General features: G+C 50.2%; 1 protein-coding gene and 1 pseudogene across 2 annotated transcripts in view; one reads left to right on the forward strand and one right to left on the reverse strand.

Annotated features, from left to right (window-relative positions):
- Nucleotides 1-10,157, reverse strand: part of RAB11FIP3 (RAB11 family interacting protein 3) — a 107,926-nt gene that overhangs the window by 25,466 nt on the left and 72,303 nt on the right. The gene's annotated exons all lie outside the window — the stretch shown is intronic.
- Nucleotides 4,611-5,760, forward strand: LOC116462688 (large ribosomal subunit protein uL23-like; annotated as a pseudogene).

Consider the following 10,157-nt stretch of genomic DNA (forward strand, 5'->3'; position numbering starts at 1 on the left):
GTAACTTTCTTTCTTTTTAGAGGCTAGACTCTATGGCTCAGGCCTATTATCCCAACAATTTGGGAAGCTGAGGCAGGAGGATCACATGAGCCCAGGAGTTTGAGACTAGCCAGGGCAATATAGCAAGACCCTGTCTCTTCAAAAAAATAATAACAAATAAATAAATAATATATGAGTGAAGTGTATAGTATGTCAATTGTATCCCAATAAAGCTATTGCAAAAAAGAAAAAGCAGATATTACTATATCGTAGTTTTTTTTTCTTTTTGAGACGGGAGTCTCGCTCTGTCACCCAGGTTGGAGTGCAGTGGCGCGATCTCAGCTCACTGCAAGCTCTGCCTCCTGGGTTCACGCCATTCTCCTGCCTTAGCCTCCAGCTGGGACTACAGGCGCCCGCCACCACGCCTGGCTAATTTTTTTTTTTTGTATTTTTAGTAGAGACGGGGTTTCACCATGTTAGCCAGGATGGTCTCGATCTCCTGACCTTGTGATCGGCCCGCCTTGGCCTCCCAAAGTGCTGGGATTACAGTCATGAGCCACCACGCCCGGCCACTATATCGTACATTTTTTAATGTTTTATTTTTGTTTTTTTAGCAACAGGGTCTTGTTCTGTCACCTGGGCTGGAGTGCAGTGGTGCAGTCATAGCTCACTGCAGCCTTCACCTCCCAGCCTCAAGCAATCCTCCTGCCTCAGCCTCCCCAGTAACTAGGAAAACAGGCCTGGGCCACTGCACTTGGCCTAAAATATGTTGTTTTTGTTTTTGAGATGGAGTCTCACTCTGTTGCCAGGCTGGAGTGCAGTGGCATAATCCCGGCTCACTGCAACTTCTGCCTCCCCGACTCAAGCGATTCTCCTGCCTCAGCCTCCTGAGTAGCTGAGATTACAGGCACGTCCCACCACACCCGGCTAATTTTTGTATTTTTAGTAGAGACGGGGTTTCACCATGTTGGCCAGGATGGTCTCGATCTCTTGACCTTGTGATCCACCCGCCTTGGCCTCCCAAAGTGATGGGATTACAGGTGTGAGCCACCACGCCCGGCTGCCTGAAATATTTTGTTTGTTTGTTTGTTGATGAGACATCATCTCACTCTGTCGCCAGGCTGGAGTGCAATGCCACGATCTCAGCTCACTGCAACCCCCAACTCCTGGGTTCAAGCAATTCTGCTGCCTCAGCCTCCCGAGTAGCTGGGATTACAGGTGCCCACCACCACACCCAGCTCATTTTTTGTATTTTTCCTGTAGACAGGGTTTCACCATGTTGGCCAGTCTGGTCTCGAACTTCTGACCTCGGGCGATCCACCCACCGCAGCTTCCTAAAGTGCTGGGATTACAGGCGTGAGCCACTGCGCCTGGCCTGGCCTACAATATTTTGATAATTGTATTTCATTATAGTTTTTTAATATTTTTATTTCTGTGTATTTTATTTTGCATATTAAAAACATGCTGAGGCTGGGCACAGTGGCTTGCGCCTGTAATCCCAGCACTTTAGGAAGCTGCGGTGGGTGTATCGCCTGAGGTCAGGAGTTCGAGACCAGACTGGCCAACATGGCGAAACCCTGTCTCTACTAAAAATACAAAAAGTTAGCTGGGTGTGGTGGGATGCAGCTGTAATCCCAGCTACTCGGGAGGCTGAGGCAGGAGAATCCCTTGAACCTGGGAGGCAGAGGTTGCAGTGAGCTGAAATCGTGCCCTTGCACTCCAGACTGGGTGAAAGAGCAAGACTCCATCTCAAAAAAAGAAAAAAAAAATTATGCTGGGCCGGACGAGGTGGCTCATGCCTGTCCTCCCAGCACTTTGGGAGGCTGTGGCAGGTGGATCACCTGAGGTTGGGAGTTTGAGACCAGCCTGACCAACATGGAGAAACCCTGTCTCTACTTAAAATACAAAATTAGCCGGGCTTCGTGGCAGGTGCCTGTAATACAAGCTACTTGGGAGGCTGAGGCAGGAGAATTGCTTAACCCCGAGAGGCAGAGGTTGCTGTGAGCTGAGATTGTGTTATGGCACTGCAGGCTGGGAGACAGAGCAAGACTCTGTCTCAATAAATAAATAAATAGCTCTCTTGGCCAGGCGTGATGGGATGGCTCACACCTGTACTCTAAGCACTGTGGGAGGCAGAGGTTGGAGGATCACTTGAGGCCAGGAGTTTGAGACCAGCCTGGGAAACGTAGTGAAACCCGTCTCTACAAAAAAATACAAAATTAACAGGGCGTGTTGGTGTGCACCTATATTTCCAGCTACTGGGAAGGCTGAGGTGGGAAGATTGCTTGAGCCCAAGAGGTCCAGGCTGGATTCAGCTGTGATCGCAGCACTGCACTCAGCCTGGGCAACAGAATGAGACCCTGTCTCAAAACAAAACAAAAAAGAACTCTCGTAACTCAACAAGAAAAGCACAACCCAGTTTATTTCCTTGTGTAATGCCTACCCCTTGAGTGTGGACCGTTCCTGGTGACTGACTTCTGACACAGCAAAAGAGATGGAGTGTCACTTTCACAGTCTGGTCACCAAAGACTGCATCTGCTGCTGCTCCGCCACCTCCTGGGAGAAGCAGCTCCCCTGTTGTGAGCAGCCCTGTGTGTGGAGAGGCCCCCATGACAAGGAACTGATGTTTCTGGCCAAAAGTAACATAGGTGGGCTTAGAAATGAATCTGCAGGAGGCTGAGGCAGGAAGATTGCTGGAGCCCAGGAGGTTGAGGCTGCAGTGAGCGGTGATTGTGCCACTGCACTCTAGGCTGGACAACAGAGCGAGATCCCATCTCTTAAAAAAAAAAAAAAGTGGGCCTGGCGCAGTGGCTCACACCTGTAATCCCAGCACCTAGCTAGGCCAAGGTGGGCAGATCACTTGAGGTCAAGAGTTTGAGGCCAGCCCAGCCAACATGATGAAACCCCGTCTCTACCAAAAATACAAAAATTAGCTTGGTGGGATGTGACACGCCTGTAGTCCCAGCTACTCGGGAGTCTGAGACTCTAGAATCGCTTGAACTTGGGAAGCAGAGGGAACAGTGAGCTGAGACTGTTCAACTGCCCTCCAGGCTGGGCAACAGAGCGAGACCCTGTCTGGAAAAAAAAACAAGCACATCCTCCCTCAGTCAAGCCTTGGGATAACCTCAGCGTGGCTGACACCTTGACCACAGCCTGTGACAGCCTCTGACTCAGAGTCTCCCTGCTAAGCCCCACCCAGCCTCCTGTCCACAGAACCTGGAAGATAATGAACGTGTGCTGCTTACATCACGAAGCCGTGGGGTATTTGTTATGCAGCATAGATGACTAATACAACCACCAGCCAGGGAGGTGCAGAGCGGTATCACCTCCAGCCAGAGCTGGGCTTCACGGGCTCTGGTGGTGCATGGGGCTATACTGCCTCTCAGAGGCCAGCGCTGGAACTGCGTCTGGGTCTCACTGCCAGACTCTGGGCAAAGCCTCTCTCCATCCAAAGCACGGACTGCCTATCTGGTTTCACTCTTGGAGTGTCACCACTCTGAGGGCCCCAGAGCCTGACTGAGGATGAGGTGGAATGAGGAATCAGGGCTGAGCACGGCCGTGGATTTCTGGAACATTCCTGTAGATATGCTGGATGGTCCTTGTAGAAGGTGCTCAAAAAGACACCTGCAGGGTGGGACAGCGGGGGGATCAGGACAGCCGAATTCTGTCCCAGCCCTATGGCTGTTACACCCATGTAGGGAGGGCATTGCCCTACATGGAGCTCTCTCACCTGTTTTATTTTTTAAATATTTTATTTATTTATTTATTTATTTATTTGGACAGAGTCTCGCTCTGTCGCCCAGGCTGGAGCGCAATGGTGTGATCTTGGCTCACTGCAACCTCCACCTCCCGGGTTCAAGCAATTCTCCTGCCTCAGCCTCCTGAGTAGCTGTGATTACAGGCGCCCGCCAACACGCCCGGCTAATTTTTTTTTGTATTTTTAGTAGAGACGGGGTTTCACCAAGCTAGCCAGGATGGTCTCGATCTCCTGACCTCGTGATCCACCCGCTTCGGCCTCCCAAAGTGCTAGGATTACAGGCATGAGCCACCGCGCCTGGCCTGGTTTTTTCTCTTTTTATTATTATTACTATTATTATTAATTTTTTTTTTTTTTTTGAGACGGAGTCTCGGTCTGTCGCCCAGGCTGGAGTGCAGTGGCACAACCTCAGCTCATTGCAAGCTCCGCCTCCCGGGTTCACGCCATTCTCCTGCCTCAGCCTCCCGAGTAGCTGGGACTACAGGCGCTCGCCAACACACCTGGCTAATTTTTTGTATTTTTAGTAGAGACGGGGTTTCGCCATGTTAGCCAGGATGGTCTCGATCTCCTGACCTCATGATCTGCCCGACTCAGCCTCCCAAAGTGCTGGGATTACAGGCGTGAGCCACCACGCCCGGCCTACTCTGAATTTTTAAGCAACTTTTAGATAGGTCTATAAATGTGTCTTCAGAAGGAATATTAGTAAAGTGGAAAAATCCAGTTGCTGGATAACATGGACGCATCGTATTTCCAAACAAACAGGAAGACCCTCAAGCCCCCTCCCCAGGTCCCCCTCTAGTGAGCCTGGGTGAGGGTGGACTCCAGCTGCCTGCAGCCTGGCCAGAGGGGAGGGTTGCTGGGTGTGGGAGCAGCTTTCCACAGTCGGTGTGCTCTTCGCCCAGCAGCAATAAGCATGATTATAGTTGTCTTGGATAAAAATATCAAAAGTTAAATAAAAGCAAAAAAAAGCTGTAATCCAATTTTCTCCAAGTAACCACCCTGTGCACCTCCTCCAAATGCTTCCTGTGTGTAAGACTGTGTGAGGACCCCTCTCTCTCTGTGGACACTCTCCCAGGCTCTGCAGGTTGAAAGCAGTTTCCCTCTGTCTGCTCATGGCCACCTGGTAGACGTGGGAGACCCTGTCTTCCCACTCCGCCCCGAGTTTCCTAAGGGCAGCAGATGGGTCTCTCTCACTCTGTGGTCAGGCAGGAGGGGTGCAGACTGTAACCCTGTCTTTCTGACCCAGTGCCCTAAGCTGTCAGCATGAACCACACCAGAGGTACCCAGACATCAGAGTTTCACAGACAGAAATAGTTTCCCCAGAGTTCTGGGTTTTTTTTTTAGGCTCAACTATCATGCATTATTATTCTTTCATGAAAAAAAAAGGTCATTTTCCAAGCCTAGGCAACATGGTGAAACCCAGTCTCTACACAAAAAAAAATACAAAAAAAAAAAAAAAAATTGGCCTTTTCACAAGATGGCGCCGAAAGCAAAGAAGGAAGCTCCTGCCTCTTCTAAAGCCGAAGCCAAAGCGAAGTCTTTAAAGGCCACGAAGGCAGTGTTGAAAGGTGTCCACAGCCACATAAAAAAGGAGACCCGCACGTCACTCACCTTCCAGCGGCCCAAGACACCGCAACTCCAGAGGCAGCCCCAATATCCTCGGAAGAGCGCCCCCAGGAGAAAGAAGCTTGACCACTGTGCTATCATCAAGTTTCTGCTGACCACTGAGTCGGCCGTGAAGACGACAGAAGAAAACAACACGCTTGTGTTCACTGTGGATGTTAAAGCCAGAAGCGCCAGATCAAACAGGCTGTGAAGAAGCGCCATGACGGTGATGTGGCCAAGGTCACCACCCTGATTCCTCCTGATGGAGAGAAGGCGGCGTGTGTCCGACTGGCTCCTGATTACGATGCGTTGGATGTTGCCAACAAAATTGGGATCATCTACACTGAGTCCAGCTGCCTAATTCTAAATATATATATATATATATCTTGTCACTATAAAAAAAAACTGTAGCCAGGCATGGTGGCATGTGTGTCTGTACTCCCAGCTACTCCACAGCCTGAGGCAGGAAGATCTCTTGAGCCCAGGAGGTCAAGGCTGCAGTGAGCCAAGATCGCACCACTGCACTTCAGCCTGGGTGACTGAGCGAGACCCCATCTCAAAAATTAATTAATTAGGCCCGGCGCGGTGGCTCACGCCTGGCCAAGTGGGCGGATCACGAGGTCAGGGATGGAACCACTTGCTAACCGGTGAACCCCTTTCTATAAAAAACAAAAAAAAAAAAAAAATACTGCGCCACTGCACTCCAACCTGGGGGACACAGCGAGACTCCATCTCAAAAAAAAAAAAAAAAAAAAATTAATAATTAAATCCTTCAAGGGCTGGGGATGGTGGCTCACACCTGTAATCCCAACACTTTGGGAGGCAGAGGTGGGTGGATCACGAGGTCAGAAGTTCAAGACCAGCCTGGCTAATATGGTGAAACCCGTCTCTACTAAAAATACGAAAAACTGGCACGCGCCTGTAGTCCCAGCTACTTGGGAGGCTGAGGCACGAGAATCACTTGAACCCGGGAGGTGGAGGTTGCAGTGAGCCAAGATCACACCACTGCACTCCAGCCTGGGTGACAAACAGAGCAAGACTCTGTCTCAAAAAAAAAAAAGCAAAGGTCATTTTCCAACCCAAAAAAGTAGGAAGTACATACCCTTTTTGAAGGGGGCGTGCTCCTCCACACCTGTGGGTATTTCTCGTCAGGTGGGACGAGAGACTGAGAAAAGAAACAAGATACAGAGACAAAGTATAGAGAAGGAACGGTGGGCCCCGGGTACTGGCGCACTCAGCACGCAAGGACCTGCACCTGCGCTGGTCTCTGAGCTCCCTCAGTATTTATTGATCATTATTTTTACTATCTTAGCGAGGGGAGTGTAGCAGGGCAACAGATGGAGAGAAGGTCAGCAGGGAAACGTGAGCAAAGGAATCTGTATCATGAATAAGTTCCAGGGAAGGTACTGTGCCTGGATGTACACATAGGCCAGATTTATGTTTCACTTCACACAAACATCTCAGTGTAGCAAAGAGTAACAGAGCAGTATTGCTGCCAGCATATCTTGCCACCAGCCACAGGGCGGTTTTCTATCTCAGAATAGAACGAATGGTTGGCTTTACAAGACATTCCATTCCCAGGGACAAGCAGGAGACCGAAGCCTTCCTCTTATCTCAACTGCAAAGAGGCCTCTCTCCTTCACTCCTCCTCCTCAGCACAGACCCTTTCCGGGTGTGGAGCGTGGGGGATGGTAAGGTCTTTACTTTCCCACAAGGCCATATCTCAGGCTGTCTCAGTGGGGGAAAACCTTGGACGATACCCAGGCTTTCTCGGGCAGAGGTCCCTGCGGCCTTCCGCAGTGCACTGTGTCCCTGGTTAATAAAGAATGGAGGACGGCGATGACTTTTACCAAGCACACTGCCTGCAAACATATTGTTAACAAGGCACATCCTGCACGGCCCTGAATCTATTAAACTTCGATTCAACACATGTTTCTGTGAGCACAGGGTTGTGCTAAAATTACAGGTTAACGGCATCTCAAAGCAGAAACAATTTTTCTTAGTACAGATCAAAATGGAGTTTTCTACATAGTCACAGTAACAATCTCATCTTTCTTCTTTTCCCCACACTTTTTCTTTTTTGAGACAAAGTCTCACTCTTGTCCCCCAGGCTGGAGTGCAATGGCGTGATCTCAGCTCACTGCAACCTCCGCCTCCCAGGTTCAAGCGATTCTCCTGCCTCAGCCTCCTGAGTAGCCGGGATTACAGGTGGACGCCATGACGCCCGGCTAATTTTTGTATTTTTTAGTAGAGATGGGGTTTCACCATGTTGGCCAGGATGGTCTTGATTTCCTGACCTCAGGTGATCCGCCTGGCTCGGCCTCCCGAAGTGCTGGGAATGATGGTTCAGTTTTTTTGTCGTTTTACATTCAGTCCAGTTTTTTGTTGTTGTTTTACATTCAGCAGATGGCAGTTTATTTTTTCCTCTTTTTCTTTTTTTTTTTTTTTTATTGAGACAGGGTCTTGCAGTGTCGCCCAGGCTGGAGTGTAGTGGGAACATGGTGGCTACCTGCAGCGTTGGCCTCCTGGGATTAAAGGATCCCCCTGCCTCAGTCTCCCAGGCGATTACAGGCCAGCACCAGCACACCCAGCGGTGGTTCTTATTTATCTCCATTTTGTCTGAGCAAATGAACGCCTGTCCTGGGTGTGGGTGCGAGTGAGCTGGAAGATGAAGGGCATGGGCAGTGACCGTACAGCACTCGGCCTGCAGGGAGTCTGGGGTGAGTCCAGCAGCACTGGAGCGCGGAACCGCAGCAGATGTCCTTGTCCCTTCCAAGGGGTGGGAACAAAGGTGACAGGGACAGAGATGGCTGCCGGGACAGGAGGCCCAAAAGTTGCTCTCTGCTTAGAGCGCTCCCCTTGGCGTCCCTCAGCAGTGTACCTGGGCTGGCCGATGGGACTGAGGCTGCTGGACCCCTCCTTGTAGGAGGAGCCCACTCTTCTGGATCTCCCTGCAGTGACCTTAGCAGAGGTGAAAGGTCTAGCCGGGCGCGGTGGCTCACGCCTGTAATCCCAGCACTTTGGGAGGCCAAGGCGGGCGGATCACCTGAGGTCAGGAGATCGAGACCATGGTGAAACCCCGTCTCTACTTAAAATACAAAAAAAAATTTAGCCAGGCGCAGTGGTGGGCACCTATAGTCCCAGCTACTCAGGAGGCTGAGGCAGGAGAATGGTGTGAACCGGGAAGGTGGAGCTTGCAGTGAGCTGAGATCCCGCCACTGCACTCCAGCCTGGGCAACAGAGTGAGACTCCGTCTCAAAAAAAAAGAAAAAGAAAGAGGTCTAGCGTGTGTACACGTGGAACTCCAAGAGGACAGGGAAGACAAACTGAGACAGAAAAAAATTTGTGAAGAAATACCCCAAATTCTAAAATCGGTGAAAGACATTGATTTACAGATTCAAGCAGCTTAGTGAACCTTAACAAGAATCAATGCAAAGAAAACCATAACCAAGTACATCATAGTCAAACTGCTGGAAAACAAACTTATAGAGAAAATATTGAAAGCAGACAGAGAAAGAACACATTACAGTCCAGGGAACAACTGAATGGCATAACTTCCCAGTAGAAACAATGGGGTCCAGGGCTGGGGGCCGTGGCCAGGCCTGTAATCCCAGCACTGTGGGAGGCCAAGATGGGAGGACCAACAACAGCTTCATGGTTTCTAACGGGAGTTCAGGCGCGCACCACTACACCCACCTAATTTTTAAAATTTTTTTGGGCTGGGCGTGGTGGCTCATGCCTGTAATCCCAGCACTTTGGGAGGCCGAGGCAGGCAGATCACAAGGTCAGGAGATCAAGACCATCCTGGCTAACACGGTGAAACCCAGTCTCTACTAAAAATACAAAAAATTAGCCGGGTGTGGTGGCGGGCACCTGTAATCCCAGCTACTCGGGAGGCTGAGGCAGGAGAATGGCGTGAACCCGGGAGGTGGAGCTTGCAGTGAGCCAAGATCGCGCGACTGCACTCCAGCCTGGGCGACAGAGCGAGACTCCGTCTCAAAAAAAAAAAAAAATTTTTTTTTGTAGAGACAGGGTTTTGCCATGTTGCCCAAGCTGGTCTCCAACTCCTGGCCTCAAGGGATCCACCTGCCTCGGCCTCCCAAAGTGCTGGGATTACAGGCATGAGCCATTGCACTCAGCCAGAATAAACATTTTTTTCAAGCGCACACAATTTGTTCCCCAATACAGATCACATGCTGGGCCATAAACCAAAGCTCAATTAATTTAAAATAGTTTAAGTGGTAGACAATATGTTCTCTTTCATTATTTATTTATTTATTTTGAGACGGAGTTTTGCCCTTGTCGCCCAGGCTGGAGTGCAATGGCTCAATCTTGGCTTGCTGCAACCTCTGCCTCCCGGGTTCAAATGATTCTCCTGCCTCTGCCTCCCGAGTAGCTGGGATTACAGTTGCGTGCCACCACGCCCAGCTAAGTTGTATTTTTAGTAGAGACGGGGTTTCACCGGTTGGCCCGGCTGATCTCGAACTCTTGACCTCGTGATCCGCCCACCTTGGCCTCCCAAAGGGAATATGTTCTCTGACCACAGTGGAATTAAGTTAGAAACCTGTAACAATAAGATATCAGGCTGGGCGCGATGGCTCACACCTGTCATCTCAGCACTGTGGGAGGCCGAGGCAGGCGGATTATGAGGTCAGGAGATAGAGACCATCCTGGCTAACAGGGTGAAACCCCGTCTCTACTAAAAATACAAAAAATTAGCTGGATATGGTGGCGGGCGCCGACAGTCCCAGCTACTGCAGAGGCTGAGGCAGGAGAATCATTTGAACCCAGGAGGTGGAGGTTGCAGTGAGCCAAG

Source organism: Hylobates moloch, unplaced genomic scaffold (genome assembly GCF_009828535.3).
Source record: "Hylobates moloch isolate HMO894 unplaced genomic scaffold, HMol_V3 SCAFFOLD_23, whole genome shotgun sequence".
Classification (NCBI taxonomy): domain Eukaryota; kingdom Metazoa; phylum Chordata; class Mammalia; order Primates; family Hylobatidae; genus Hylobates; species Hylobates moloch.